Source organism: Schistocerca piceifrons, chromosome 4, assembly GCF_021461385.2.
Source record: "Schistocerca piceifrons isolate TAMUIC-IGC-003096 chromosome 4, iqSchPice1.1, whole genome shotgun sequence".
Taxonomy (NCBI): Eukaryota; Metazoa; Arthropoda; class Insecta; order Orthoptera; family Acrididae; genus Schistocerca; species Schistocerca piceifrons.
The window spans coordinates 679,078,733-679,095,150 of NC_060141.1; the positions used below are offsets into that span (position 1 = coordinate 679,078,733).

Here is a 16,418-nt window from a genome sequence, read left to right on the forward strand (position 1 = left end):
AGTTTGGACAAGAAGAGAATAGAAGCTTTCGAAATGTGGTGCTACAGAAGAATGCTGAAGATTAGATGGGTAGATCACATAACTAATGAGGAAGTGTTGAATAGGATTGGGGAGAAGAGAAGTTTGTGGCACAACTTGACCAGAAGAAGGGATCGGTTGGTAGGACATGTTCTGAGGCATCAAGGGATCACAAATTTAGTATTGGAGGGCAGCGTGGAGGGTAAAAATCGTAGAGGGAGACCAAGAGATGAATACACTAAGCAGATTCAGAAGGATGTAGGTTGCAGTAGGTACTGGGAGATGAAAAAGCTTGCACAGGATAGAGTAGCATGGAGAGCTGCATCAAACCAGTCTCAGGACTGAAGACCACAACAACAACAACATACTAATCTCATGTTTTTTAACGAGAACACTTATTTCAAAGCTTCGTAAACATTATCTCGCTTACGTGCTTAATGTCAAATATTTAACTAATTAATTCGTTTGTAATCAGGCGTTCGGAGCTGTTTTTACATGGTAGATCGATTTTTTTCAAGAATTGGGGAGGGAATTTATTGTTACGAAATGAAGCTAGGTTGCTCATTGTTAAGACACTGGACTCTTAGTACTGATAGAGTGCAGATCCCCATTTTGTTAAAACACACCCTAAGACAAAAAAAGATAGAACATCTGAATGGAATGGAAATCGGTAGATGTAGTGTACATGTACACACACATATTATTACAATTTCAGAAAAAACTGGATGATTTATTCAAGAGAAAGAGCCTTAGAATTGAGAAAGTCTGTAACGCGTTAGTCCACCTCTGGCCCTTATCCAACCAGTTACTCGGCTCGAAATTGATTGATAGAGTTGGCGGATGCCCTCCTAAGGGATATCGTGCAAAAATTCTGTCTAAATGGTGCTTTAGATCGTCAAGAACCTAAGCCGCGTGGGGGGCTCAGCCCACAGTGCTCCAGACGTTCTTAATTGGGGAGACATCGGGCAACCTTGCCAACCGAAGTAGGATTAGGTACCGTAAGTACGAAGACAAGCAGTAGATACTCCCGCCGTGTGTGGGCGGCATTTATCTTGCAGAAACGTAAAATAGGGACATCTCCAGACACGTCCTCGCTAGTCATCAGGGATCAGTTCGAAGCGGGATTCGTCGCTGAAGACTATTCCAGTCAGTGAGTTTCCAGGCTGAAGATGTGTATTGAGACGCCCTAGGCAGCGATGGAATACCAACGTGACTGTCGTCCGCCACACGACCCGACAACCAGCAACCAGGAGTGATGGTCTGGGGTGCCATTTCTTTTCATAGCAGGACCCCTTTGGGTGTCATTCGCTTTTGTTTTTTATTTTATTTATTTTTTGCCCTTAATGGCAAGCCATCCTGGGCTTACATTTCAGTAAGATAATGCTCGCATGCACACGGTGAGAGTCTCTGCTGCTTGTCTTCGTGCTTGCCAAATCCTACCTTGGCGAACAAGGTCGCCGCATCGGGCCATCCAACCAACTCGGGATTCTGACCATCTAACGCGCCAGTAGGACAGATTTTGACACGATATCCCTCAGAATGACATCCAACATCTCAGTCAGTCAATGCCAAGCCGAATAACTGCTTGCGTAAGAGCCAGAGGTGGACCAACGAATTATTGACCTGCTCAGTTTTCGAAGCTCTTTCTTCTGAATCATCCAATTTTTTTCTGGAATTGTAATAATTTGTTTATCTGCACATGTACGTCACACTACCGATTTCCTCCCTATTCGGACAATTCCTTCATGGTGCATCATTTTTATTGAGTGTGTACTTTCCATTTCCTGACCCAAAAGATGGAATTGGCTGTTCGAGTAACAACCCATCGGATAGTGGAGGACTTAAGTAGTGAAGGAGGGAGAACTAGTTGGAAATATTTGGGGCCGAATTTCCATTCGCTGCATTTGCCTTGCTAACAAGGAAAACCTCGAAAACTTTGGTGAGAACCGGGCGTGGACACTGTTTAGTTAAATTCTGGCACAATATGACCCAAACAAAAAATTGAAAGCCTCTTCGATGTAAAATTTTGTTTGTGCGTACATAAAATATAGTTGCTAACGTGCTCGAAGTGTGCAGTGTACCTGTGTGGCTACTGATCGCGTAATCTCCGGCCCCCTCCCCCTCCAGTGATTCACCTAAGTTGCTGCAGATGAATTCCTTCAGTGAAGAAACGATCGATTCCTAACGCCATCCTCGTCCAGTCCCGTTTCGGTTCGCCGTTGTCACCTTCGACGAAGATGTGATTTTGAACTCCCTAACATTCTTGCTGTAAACGAGGGCGTGCTGGAAAGTAACGCATCCGAGTTTTTTATGTGACAACTCTGAAATATTTTGAAATAATACAAACTTTATGAACAATTATACATCTTTATTGTTAGTTGTGTTGTTGCGGTCTTCAGTCCAGAGATTGGTTTGATGCAGCTCTCCATGCTACTCTATCCTGTGCAAGTTTCTTCATTGTAACCTACATCCTTCTGAATATGTTCAGTGTATTCATCTCTTGGTCTCCCTCTACGATTTTTTACCCTCCACGATGACCTGCAATACTAAATTGGTGATCCCTTGATGCCTCAGAATATGCCCTACCAACCGATCCCTTCTTCTAGTCAAGTTGTGCCACAAATTTCTCATCTCTCCAATTCTGTTCAATACCTCCTCATTAGTTACGTGATCTACCCATCTAATCTTCAGCATTCTTCTGTAGCACCACATTCCGAAAGCTTCTATTCTCTTCTTGTCTAAACTATTTATCGTCCACGTTTCACTTCCATACATGGCTACACTCCATACAAATACTTTCAGAAACGACTTTCTGACACCTAAATCTATACTCGATGTTAACAAATTTCTCTTCTTCAGAAATTCTTTCCTTGCCATTGCCAGTCTACATTTTATATCCTCTCTACTTCGACCATCATCAGTTACTTTGCTCCCCAAATAGCAAAACTCATTTACTACTTTAAGCGTCTCACTTCCTAATATAATTCCCGCAGCATCGCCCGATTTAATTCGACTACATTCCATTATCCTCGTTTTGCTTGTGTTGACGTTAATCTTATATCCTCCTTTCAAGACACTGTCCATTCCGTTCAACTGCTCTTCCAAGTCCTTTGCTGTCTCTGCCAGAATAACAGTGTCATCGGCGAACTTAAAGTTTTTATTTCTTCTCCATGGATTTTAATACCTACTCCGAATTTTTCTTTTGTTTCCTTTACTGCTTGCTCAATATACAGATTGAATAACATCGGGGACGGGCTACAACCCTGACTCACTCCCTTCCCAACCGCTGCTTCCCTTTCATGTCCCTCGACTCTTATAACTGCCATTTGCTTTCTATACAAATTGTAAATAGCCTTTCACTCCCTGTATTTTACACCTGCCACCTTCAGAATTTGAAAGAGAGTATTCCAGTCAACATTGTCAAAAGCTTTCTCCAAGTCTACAAATGCTAGAAACGTAGGTTTGCCTTTCCTTAATCATTCTTCGAAGATAAGTCGTAGGGTCAGCATTGCCTCGCGTGTTCCACCATTTATACGGAATCCAAACTGATCTTGTCCGAGGTCGGCTTCTACCAGTTTTTCCATTCGTCTGTAAAGCGTGTTAGTATTTTGCAGCCGTGACTTATTAAACTGATAGTTCGATAATTTTCACACCTGTCAACGCCTTCCTTCTTTGGTATTGGAATTATTAAGGTATTCCGCTTGTCTCACACATCTTGCTCACCAGATGGTAGAGTTTTGTTAGGCCTGACTCTCCCACGGGCGTCAGTAGTTCTAATGGAATGTTGTCTATTCCCGGGGCCTTGTTTCGACTTAGGTCTTTCAGTGCTCTGTCAAACTCTTCACGCAGTATCATATCTCCCATCTCATCTTCATCTACATTCTCTTCCATTTCCATAATATTGTCCTCAAGAACGTCGCCCTTGTATAGTCCCTCTATATACTCCTTTCTGCTTTCCTTTCTTTGCTTAGAACTGGGTTCCATCTGAGTTCTTGATATTCATGCAAGTGGTTCTCTTGTCTCCAAAGGTCTCTTTAATTTTCCTTTAGGCTGTATCTGTCTCACCCCCTAGTGATATGCGCCTCTCATCCTTACATTTGTCCTCTAGCCATCCCTGCTTAGCTATTTTGCACTTCCTGTCGACCTCATTTTTGAGAATTGTGTAATCCTTTTTGCCTGCTTCATTTACTGCATTTTTGTATTTTCTGCTTTCATCAGTTAAATTCAGTATCTCTTCTCTTACCCAAGTATTTCTATTAGCCATCGTCTTTTTACGTACTTGATCCTCTGCTACCTTCACTATTTCATCTCTCAAAGCTACCCATTCTTATAATGTATTTCTTTCCACCATTCTCGTCAATCCTTCCCTAATGCTCTCCCAGAAACTCTCTAAAACCTCTTGCTCTTTCAGTTTATCCAGGTCCCATCTCCTCAAATTCCCACTTTTTTTGTAGTTTCTTCAGTTTTAATCTACAGTTCATAACCAATAGATTGTGGTCAGAGTCCACATATGCTCCTGGAAATGTCTTACAATTTAAAACCTGGTTCCTGAATCTCTGTCTTATCATTATACAATCTATCTGAGGCCTTCCAGTATCTCCAGGCTTCTTCCATGTATACAACCTTCTTTCATGATTTTTGAACCAAGTGTTAGCTATGATTAAGTTATGCTCTGTGCAAAACTTCTACCAGGCGGCTTCCTCTTTCATTCCTTACTCCCATTCCATATTCACCTACTACGTTTCCTTCTCTTCCTTTTCTTACTATCGAGTTCCAGTCACCCATGACTATTAAATTTTCGTCTCCCTTCACTATCTGAATAATTTCTTTTATCTTATCATACATTTCATCAATCTCTTCGTCATCTGCGGAGCTAGTTGGCATATAAACTTGTGCTACTGTGGTAGGCATGGGGCCACAATAATGCGTTCACTATGCATTCCTATTTTCCTATTCATTATTAAACCTACTCCTGCATTACTCCTATTTAATTTTGTATTTATAACCCTGTATTCACCTGACCATAAGTCCTGTTCCTCCTGCCACTGATCTTTGCTAATTCCCACTATATCTAACTTTAACCTACCCATTTCCCTTTTTAAATTTTGTAACCGACCTGCCCGATTAAGGGATCTGACATTCCACGCTTCGATCCGTAGAACGCCAATTTTCTTTCTCCTGATAACAACGTCTTCCTGAGTAGTCCCCGCCCAGAGATCCGAATTTGGGACTATTTTACCTCCGGAATATTTTACCCAAGAGGACGCCATCATCATTTAACCGTAGGGTAAAGCTGCGTGGGAAAAATTACGGCTGTTGTTTCCCCTTGCTTTCAGCCGTTCGCAGTACCAGCACAGCAAGGCCGTTTTGGTTAGTGTTACAAGGCCAGATCCGTCAATCATCCAGACTGTTGCCCCTGCAACTACTAAAAAGCTGCTGCCCCTCTTCAGGGACCACACGTTTGTCTGGCCTCTCAACAGATACCCCTCCGTTGTGGTTGCACCTACGGTACGGCTATCTGTATGGCTGAGGCACGCAAGCCTCCCCACCAACGGCAAGGTCCATGGTATTTGGGGGGGGGGGGGGCTTTATTCTTTGTATCTACATATTTATCTCTCAACATAGTCACCCTGGCAACACATTTTTCCCAACGAAAGACAAGTTTGTTGATATTGTCACAGTAGAATGTTAGACTTTGTTGATGGAACCACAACCTCACCTCTGCTTGCACCACGTCATAACTATCAAAGTGAAAACCTCGAAGGTATCTTCAAGATTTGGAAATAGATGAAAATCAGATGTGGCCAAGTCGCGACTGTATGGAGGATTATAGATGTCAGTGGACCCAGTGCGTCGAATTGTCGCTGAAGTCGTAGTCTTCTATTGTCATGCCCAAGGAGATGGATTTCAATTGGAAACACGTTTTGAGCATTTAGAAACTCGATTACTGCACGCTGTTTCTCACGCACCGACATAGTTACACACATACCGCCATGTTACACGCAACAGTTCTGAACTCCCTAGCTGCAGAGGGTTGTAACTTTCTCCATCGAAGTGGGAAAGTCGACTGATTAATATGTTTGACATGTAATACCTCAACCGATATTGAGAACTGAATAAAAAAATCAGAAGCATTGCTTTTCAGCACGGCCCCTTAGATTTTATGCACGCGCGAAATTTAAATTCACGTTTGCGATTCTATTCCATACTCACGTCTCCTCTGGCGTCGCCTAAACCAGGATACATCCTGCTACGAATTGATGTTAAAACTTGCAGATATATTACAGAAAAATCACCTATTATTAAAATATGTATATTTGGCACCCTCATGGAATATGTTCATCTCTGTGCTATTGATTTTGATAAAAGCCGATACACTTTTCATAAAGTTCGAGACGAAGAAATTAAAATCTTAGGGTCGCAGATAACACTGTAATTGTGTCAGAGACGGTAGTTCACTTAGAAGATCTGTTTAACGGAATGCGTGTTGTCTTAAAGAGAGGTTATGAGACGAACATGAATAAAAGTCAACCAATAATAGCGGTGTGTAGTGGAATAAAACGAGGCGGTGTTGAGGGAATGAAATTAGGAAAGGAGACACTAAAAGTAGTAGACGAATTTTGTTATTTGAGCAGCAAAAGAACTGGCCACAACGTAAGTGAAGAGGATATAAAATGTAGACTGTCAATAACACGAAAAACTGTACTGAAAAAGAGAATGTAAATCTAAGTGAAACAAAGTCATTTCGGGAAGTACCTGTTTGGAGATCAAGCAGCTGGGTCATCGGTCCCATCGTATTAGGGAAGGATGGAGAAGGAAGTTGACCGTGCCCTTTCAGAGGAACCATGCCGGCATTTGCCAGAAGCGATTTAGAGAAATCACGGAAAACCTAAATCAAGATGGCCAGATGCGGGTTTGAACCGTCGACCTCCCGATTGCGAGTCCAATGTGCTAACCACTGCGCCACTTCGCTCGGTATCGAATGGAATTGGAGAGAAAATATCTTTATGACTAAACGTGACAAAACTAGGGATCACTTGGTCCTGAGGCATGAAGGAATAGTTAATTTGATAAAACAACCGCAATTATTTCTAAACTGAGGAACGTTTAATATTTGTTGTTATACGAGTGGCATTGTTCTTTTTTTATTTGAGTATTATCGCATAATTTTTTCCCCTGGTGTGCAGGTTTTTTATTCAGGTCCATGAGACCCAGTTTCGATTCGACTATTCTCGAATGAGAAGTCACAATTTACTAATGAACTATGGGGCCAACGCTGGAGTGCTGTGTTGATTGTGAAAAAAGATTTTTTTGATGTGATCGTGTAAGATTGTCATCTTCTCACTTAACACGTTATACGCGAAGAACCGAAACGAATCTTTGTGCGTCGCACCGTCGTATTTGTGTTGTGGACGCGTATGTAACAAAAGTAGAGGACAGGTAACTTTTTGTCTAGGAGGGGAGGGAGCGGGAGAAATCAGACTCCATTAAGGCCGTCTCTCTTTTCTTGTGAAAATATGTAGAATTTGAGTCAGGACACAGACGCAGAAACGGTATACTTCAAAGCCCCTTCGTTCTCGCTTGCCTGTCGGATTGCATCTAACAACTGCGACTAAAGAATGGTGGCGTTGCGCCGATAAATGGATAAAACCCTTCTTTTCTTCTAACAAAAAACCGATCTGATGTACTTCTTTGTGATGCAAGCTGGTCAGCGCGACTACTGTTGTCACGAGTTGTGAAACAAGTTCAAAGTAAATTTCTGCTTTATTTTTTAATATACCGGAAGCTGAATAAACACCAGTATTTTGATAGACTATTATCGTTCTTGGGTGACCTTAGACTGCATTTTTGTTTTCGGCGGTGTGCGTGCGTCATCTCGAGTACGGATAGCATGCCGTTGCAATTACGCCAGTGACGTTCCGTGTGCGCAACTCTTACTCGCATCCTGCACAACGAAACCACAACATTGGTCAGTTTTCAAGACTAGTTTCAATGCCAGTTTCATTTACGTTTCTTGCAGTCTCTCAGCAGCAACATGTGGAAGGGTTGTGTATGTTCGTTCTGTAGTGTATATCGCACTACTGTCATTTATCACGAGCAGTGGCTCTGAATTGTGCCGACCTACACTCCGTCCTTGAAAAAAACACGAACAGGTAAGGGCACCAGAAATATGAAAGTGTCGTTTAGTTAGTCCTCAGCGCTTGTTGATTCTTAAGCTACATTTTCACGGTGTTTATTCGCTAATGTGCTGCAGATCGACATTAACGAAAAAGTTGGTGCTACCACAGGGCTGGTCATTTAATTAGGTACAGTGTGTAGTCATGCTGAACATTTTTTTTTTTTGTATAATCTTGGCTGGTTGTAAGCCCGTGGTGAAAGTGTACGGTCCTGTAGTTTCCAGACGAGAAGCCAATCACAAGCAGATGGGTCGCCTCGGACTGAGTATAGAGGAATTTTAAGTTGTCTTCATATTATAGGGTATCATTTTACTAACGAGAGCATATCAGTGAAAGACGTAGTACAATCGGGCAAAAAACTTTGAAGAAAATACATTTTTCCATAAAGCGTCAGTCATGTTAAACATGGTCGTCTTTGGATGAGAATTATGAAGAACACCCACAACGCTTCTTATTGACCGTTCTTTTCCGATAAATCCGGTCTATTGACATTTCCTAATATCTATTTCAAGGCATTGACCCTAGCCGAGGAAGATGATGTTTTCCAACAACATAGTCCTTTGTTTGGTTATATCACAGTCAGAATTATTGTTAATAATTACTATTAAAAAGAGTCTTGATCACGATTTATTTAACAAGGTGACCGGTTTCGACCACTACTGTGGTCATCTTCAGACCATTGAGTAGGAACCTCTTTCTGTTGGAGAATTCTCCAACAGAAAGAGGTTCCTACTCAATGGTCTGAAGATGACCACAGTAGTGGTCGAAACCGGTCACCTTGTTAAATAAATCGTGATCAAGACTGTTTTTAATAGTAATTATTTATAAGACATTGATCACTGCTGTTCCCGTAATGCATTCAAAAGTAAGAATTATTGTTGTTCGAATTATAATTCCGTGTATTCAGACGCAGTCATACTGCTCACACACGTCGAGAATTTTCACAACTTGCTCGGATTCAAATCTGATGATATAGCCTTGCTGTTCTTGATGGTTATGCTTTCCCACGTGGAAACAATGAGGTACAGTTTGGTGGCCGACGTGCACACTACATACTAATCTGGCCTTGAACTGTAATGATCATTGCTTTATTAAGCTGAAAGCTCACTTCTCGTAAATTAGTGTGCTGTGTGACTATTAGTTACAGTTTGTTCGCTAAAGCAGATAGCAGCCACTGACGGACAAATAAGGAAAAAAGCGTGGCTCGCTCGCTAGACTACGAAATGTGATTTCAGCCGCATTTGAGTAACATTCTCCTGTCTGAGCGCCCACATTTGACTTCGAACAAACCCACGCGTTTCTTAGTTGTGGAAGATACAGTATTATTTTATTCATGGCTATAATTTTCAGGAATTGTTTAATATATTTCTCAGAATAAAATTCAGTCGTCAGATGCAGATATATTTCTAATTCGCTTTACCGTTTTCGACAAATCAAATAGTCGTCTTCAGAAGCGTGCAGAATTAGGGATATTATAAATTTAAATGTGTGTGTGTGTGTGTGTGTGTGTGTGTGTGTGTGTGTGTGTGTGTGTGTGTGTAAGAAGTATATCACATAAATTCACAAATTCACTTGGTATTACTTTAGCAGATGTCAATATCTTCTTCATGGAAGCATAATCCCATGACATGTTCAGAAATGTACGTATTGTATGTGATTATTGTAAAACACAGATTGACAGTTTACAGTAATTGAATCACATCTATGGATACGTTAAGCTGCTGTGCTAGCAGCAAGGAAATATATAAATGCATATAAAAAACCAAGGCATATAAAGAAGTTATATATAATACATTTGATAGGACATGGCCCCATTCCTTTTACGTAATACCCTGTGCCATGTTGTTTCAAATGTATTATGCATAACTTCTTTATATACCTTGGTTATATTTTTATATGCTTTTTATATACTCCCTCCTGCTAGCACAAAAGCTTGACATATACATAGATGTAATTCAGTTACTGTAAATAGTCATTCTGTGTTTACAATAATTTCATACAATATGTACATTTCTGGACATATTATGGCATTATGCTTCTATGAAGAAGATATTGACATCTGCTAAACCAATACTAAGTACGTTTCTGTAATATACTTTTTATACTTCACATATATGTATAGTCAAGATCTAAAGATTTATAAAATTTTGTTGACTTCTGAATACGACAAATTAATTTGTCAAAACTGTTAAGGCGTATTAAAAATATATTTGCAACTGACAACTGAAAAAGTTTTGTCAGAGAAATATTATTTACATGGACTACTACCACATATTCTCGGGCATATCTCAGGACTAGTCTTGGAATATTAAGCATACAAAGTGCGAAAGTAAGATGTTTGAAGAAGAGACCTAGCAGCATTACATCTGTTTGGCGGTTCTGGAGTGCCATGCCACTAAGCTCGATGGCATGAATTTGTAACGTGAGAAGTGTCACAAATGTTTCGTGTTACAGTGTAGCCAACACTGAAAGTATAAAGGTTCGAAAGATATTGGTGTCTGCTTTGAAAATGCATAATTTTTTAATGGTAGTTATTTTAACATTACTGATACAAACTAAATTCCGACATACTCATTGCTTGTCACCGGACGTTTTACTTATTCACATCAACAGCAGCAGGATGGGGGAAATATAATTGTGGCAAGCCTGTTTGTAGTTCCGCTTGCGTCTGTTTTCAGATTGTAAATAGTAGTACACATGTGAAACATGCATTTCGAACAGTGCTGGATGTGTAGAAGTAGTTTTGCTTGTGCGGTGTGTACGAAGCGGGAGGATTTTGTTTCTCGCCCGTCTTGAAGATGGGCCTCGGGTCATTTGGCTGGGTTGTCGGGGGAAGCGCGTAGCAGTTGGCAGCGCTTGACTTGGAAGGCCGAGCTGTGGGTATTGAGCCGCGCTATGCTCGTCGTGTGTACGCGGCTCCAGCCCGATGTTTGGTACTCACGACTCCGTGTAGTTCAGCGTTTTTCGTGACGTGTGTGTTTCTAAGTGCGCGTGTGTTAACACGACTTGGTGGTTACGTCACTGAATTTACGTCATTATTCCAATTAACTAAGTAAGTATTTCGATGTCTTATTCATTTATGTCGTGATAGACAACATAATCGTTGTTTAACGCATTTAGTAAATTTATTATCTATACGGAGAGCATGGAGGACGACGACGAAAAACCGCGCGTTTGAAATTGACCGTATCGGGAAGTAGCTTGCCTTAACAGAGTCTGTTGTGTAGTTGTTCCACATTGGTTGTCACACACAGATTTGGATCTCTTGTTGCAGGCGAATATTTAGGGACCCAAAAAGCGGGAGCTGTATGAATTACGCATAGAACGAAGTATTGGCTTCCAAACTACGTCCATTTATTTACAAAAGAATATCAGACCGCGCTTGATTTTTGCGAACATAGTGTGGGTTTCCCCAGATGATCAGAGGCGAGATTCGTGGAATGATGCTTTCTGCCTCTGCTGTGTGACTTCTATAGTGTAGATTCCCTTGTCAGTAACCGTAAGTTTCGAGTGATGACACATTGGTTAAGAGTCTTTCCATAGCTTGCCTAAATAGTGCCAGTAGTCGTTGAACTAACACTACTTTTCCTACCCCACCATTGGATTGTTATTGTCATGTTGCCACTAGTTTTGTTTGTATATGTGTACCCCGTGCTCCGTCTGACGAAATAGTGCTTGTGGAAGGGGTCAGGGTTGTTGTATCTACGTGTTCTATTTTAGTGTCAGCCGTAGGGTTGCATGTACTCCAGTTTTACGCTGTTAGTGAAACTGTCAAATATTCAAGAACTGTGTGTTTTCGAGTGTGCAGAGAGATTAGAGGCTTCTTTTCCAGCAGTAACGCTCTAATTTCGGTTGTGAACTAAGACGCGGATGACTGCACTGCATGTTGCGCCACGATGCTTTATTGGCTCAGCCGCTGAAGAAGCTAACGCGATACATATCTTCCATGTGGACAAGAGCCCTTTTTTATCGTCTGCGTAACAGCAGACCTGCGGAAGCAGTGAATTTTCCGTATATCAGAGGGACTATATACAGTTCGACTAACCCGTCTCGTCTAGTTACGTAATGTGAAATGTTACATCAAAAGGATTTACTTGACGGAGCGGAACATTTTTTCCCCTAGAAGCTTTCTTCTGACTGTAATAATGCGATGTTCAGCGGTGGCATGCTGTTGACATGTTCCTGCGAGAATTTGCATTTAATCGCTGGCGCAAATGCAGGTGACACCTGCGTTTCACGAAAAAATTCTTAGATTATTTCGTATCAGAAAGTCTGAAATGTTGCTGATTACTGTTGCACATTGACATACTGAGAGTACCAAAGTTGGAATTTTAATGTGGCTCGATATATTTTGTATTTTCATGTTTTTGGATGAAACTGCCAACGGAACGATGAGTTACCAGCTGCTGTACAACACGCCAAAAGCTGTTTGAATTTCACAATTGCTTTCCGTATTTTGCGTGCAAATGTGGTTTTTTGTCAGCTGTATATGCGTCTGATTCTCGCATAAAATTTGTTAATGGCCTTAGCTGTTAATAATTCCAAATAGTTCTATTTTAATAAATGTTCATACTTTAAATTTCGAAAGACTTCATAAATTTCGAAAATCGTTCGAGCGTGAGTCTATTGTTAGACACACATGCCATACTGAAACAGTTTATTAAATTGCGGTTGATAATTTTCAAATAGCAGAGCGAAATAGATTGTTCTCTGATTAGTCGAAAGCGCAGATTATGCATGTTGTCCTTACAGTTATTGTAATAAGCATTTTATTCTTCATATGAATGAGCAGTAAGATACTGTTAATATTGTAACCATTTGTAGCCGAAGTTTGATGATGCGCTGTTGACATCAATGCATCTAAGCATTGAGGAAGGAATCGATATTAGCGAAATAACTCACGTTCAGTTAATGGGCCTGAAAGCCTAAAGATATAGTTACGTATTGTAATACCGGCATCTGTCTCTAAGCAAGTAGTTCTGTCAAGGAGCTGTGCGCTGGAAATTCAAGATTATCAGTTACGCTGCAGGCGTAACTCGTTAACAGTAGCTTCATGAGTTATTCGGAAAAAAATGAAGAATGCTGTTAATTTATATGACCAGGTAAACCCCGCTGTGAACTCGTGTTACATAAAAGCTACCCGAAGCAACGCCAGAACAAGTGACTATAGCCCTCGTTTGCTGCTTCTGTCGCAGAAATATGTGTCGTATCGGTAAAGAAAGCATTTTACAACGAAATTGTATCACAAAGAGCAAGCCACGATGATGGGATTAACGACCACTGGGCCAGTAAGGGTTTGTTCGTGTGACGTGTCACCCTTCCGCAAACTTTCGTTAATCAGTTTGGATCACGCAAGCTGTGAAACTTTATCCGCCAGAGGTTTGCGGATAGAAAATGACGAACGTCCGAGGAAACTTTTGGCTAAGCTACTTGGGGCTAAAGTGACACTGAAAGAGGAACAATGGACAAGTTTTTCTATTTTTTTTTATCGCATTGATAGTCTTTTGTGCTTTTCTCATACAGCACGTTATCAGCAATGTTAACTGTATTAATTAATGAACGTTGCTCTTGTCCTTACAGAATGTATTCAGAAACTATGAAGCTGTGTTTATACAAGAGCATCCGTTCTATAAGAACATCAGTATTAAATCGGTACTGTTTCAGCAGAGTGAACTTGAACTTCGCACCGATACTTTTGCACAACTGTGAAGGGGCACACGCGTGTTGATAGAGACGCCCGGTAGGGTCGGGCAAATATTAAGTAAAGGGTCACCGATAGCTCCAACTCAAGTCTTCTGCTTCAGCTCTATAACGCGAGTGTGCTCATGACTTTATTTGAACATTCACTGTGATTTTTAGTCTAATTATCTGCGATGAAATGCCACTGTCCGTTGGCACATACAGTGATACAGCGAAGACCGCTTTTATTACTATCCGAATAACAGTATAATCGTAGATAGTATAGAAGACATTGGCTACTTACATGCATACACGCTAATAGACCTAATCATTGAAATAATTCCACAACTGGTCTTACCTGGGTTGGAGTCGCCCGACCAGAATTTTATGAATTGTATTTCGTTTGCTGCTAAAGAAAGCAAGTTCTAGAATGCAAAGAATACCTCCGCCTGTGACTGCGCCATTGTCCACAATGCACAAGTTCAGTATGAGAGCCTGTTTGGATTTGTGAAGTAACTGATCGACCATTTGAAACTTTGTCTAGTTGTGATATTCGCTTCGGCTGTAAATATAATGAAACTGGAACGATACAGAGAACATTAGCATGGTCCTATGCTCAGAGATGACACGCAAAATCGTGAGGATTCCACATTTGTACTCCTTTAATGGCAGACGTTTTTGAAATTTGGCACGCGACTAAATTACCAAGATTTATAACTGAACGCCTCTGACGAACACTACTGCAAAGAAAACAATTTAAGTCCAGTCACCAAAGGTGGGTCAGTCACTACACAACTCTAGATTCATTATGGCATTATGTCACGGAGCAGAAATCTGGTATTGGAACATGTGAAGTACAACAGCAAACGTTTCTTGTTGTATCGCTAAATTCAGATTAAACAGTGTCTGACGTATCAGCAACTGTAAAGCTGAAGCGGTACTCAAGCTCCACAGGTGTCATTAATTACCAATTGAATGCAACACAAAATTATTTCACTCTAAAAATCGCAAGTCCGTTCTTGAATGTTACGTGAAGCACAATCCGTGGAAAACATGTGCGTAACTGTTTCCGCAATTTTTTAAAACTGAATGTGTTTTGGCAAAACTTCCGGCAGTGCAAAACTTATAGGTAAAGTGGTGCGAAACGGGCTTCGTAGCGAGGAAAAAAAACAAACAAAAAAAACTGTAACTATGAGAAAAGAGGCCGAGCATCAGAAAACATAGCTCGAATGAATGGAAGCCTGGAACAAAGTCCGACGAAGTCTCAGTGCCGTTTGTATATAGCAGTGGGAATTGCGAAATCGTCGTGTGGAAACTTCATTAAAGAGGACCTGCCTCTGCATCGTTATAAATTTGTTGTGCGTATATTAAAGCATCCAGATGAACTTTCACGTGTAGTGTTCTCCCGGTGGTTTCTGAGTGAAGTCAGGGCTTTCGGATCCTCAGGTTTTCATTTCTTCTGATGAGGCCTGGATTAGCTTGTCAGCGTGTATGAACACACAATCATGCGTCAGAAAATCCCCGCCAGTACTTTGAAGAGCCTTTGTATAATTTCAAGATTGGTGTTTGGTGCGAAAATTTCTGATGTCCTCATTGTAACAGGTTTATTTCACCAAAGTGTGGAGGTTAACCCATTTGTTCATCAACTGTTGTGGATCAACTCAGAAGATGAATTACAGTACTGATGTTTTCAGCAAGACGGACAACAGCACACGCCTCTCTGGAAACTTTGTCCCGAGTGCAGAGGTTTTCGGTGAGGGGAGGACTGTCAGCAGAGGTAATGCAATCTCGTGGCCGCTCTGATCCCTCCTCCTTGCATTTTTATCTGTGGGACAAATTGAAGGATCATTTATACTCAAATAATACAAAGTGGAGTATCTACAGCAGAACCTGGAAAACGCTACATCTCTGAGGCAGAGCTGCTACTCGGTCTTAGTTTGACAAATCTAGCGCAGCGCTTCATCGCTGCAACGGCGGTCATGGTCAGTTTTCTGTGAATACAAGTATGTCGATTGATTGAGTTCACAAAACTTTTCTGGCCATCGAAGTATTGTATCAGCAACATGGGAAAATAATTTTTTTCAACAGCAATGAACTGATGCGTTGTAGGATTTTTGGAGTGGCTTGAGAGGAAAATTGAAGTGCTGTTTCCCGTGTCTGAGAGCGAAAGGGGAGGAATCGGATGACTTTGTTCTTCTGTGATTTTGTTCTACTGTGGAGACAAAGCGGTAAACCCCTTTTTTTTTAATATATTCTACTTCTTTTATGCCAAGCTTCGATTGAGTCGGCTGGTCTGGAACAGCCTCCCCTCCCCATTACTGTCATCCTCTACACTTTCGCAATGAGACTCACTACATCGAATACAGTCGCCGATTTCACTGTGTCAGACAAGTGCAAAATACCTTTATCATACGATATATTACTTATCAGTAGTGATCAAAAAGAAGTTGTTTTATTGGCAGTGTGTGCTGAAACCGCAAATTAAAACAGATTATCAGTGGGGCACTCAACGAACGGCAAGCGACACACTGCAGCGGCGATTCA

At 41.1% G+C, this 16,418-nt stretch overlaps 1 protein-coding gene and 1 non-coding gene across 2 annotated transcripts in view; both read left to right on the forward strand.

The window, feature by feature from the left end:
• Positions 1-16,418, forward strand: part of LOC124795230 (phospholipase DDHD2) — a 204,165-nt gene that overhangs the window by 64,951 nt on the left and 122,796 nt on the right. The gene's annotated exons all lie outside the window — the stretch shown is intronic.
• On the forward strand, positions 14,426-14,531 carry LOC124796968. Its single transcript, XR_007016859.1, has one exon. It is a non-coding gene; the product is annotated as a U6 spliceosomal RNA (small nuclear RNA).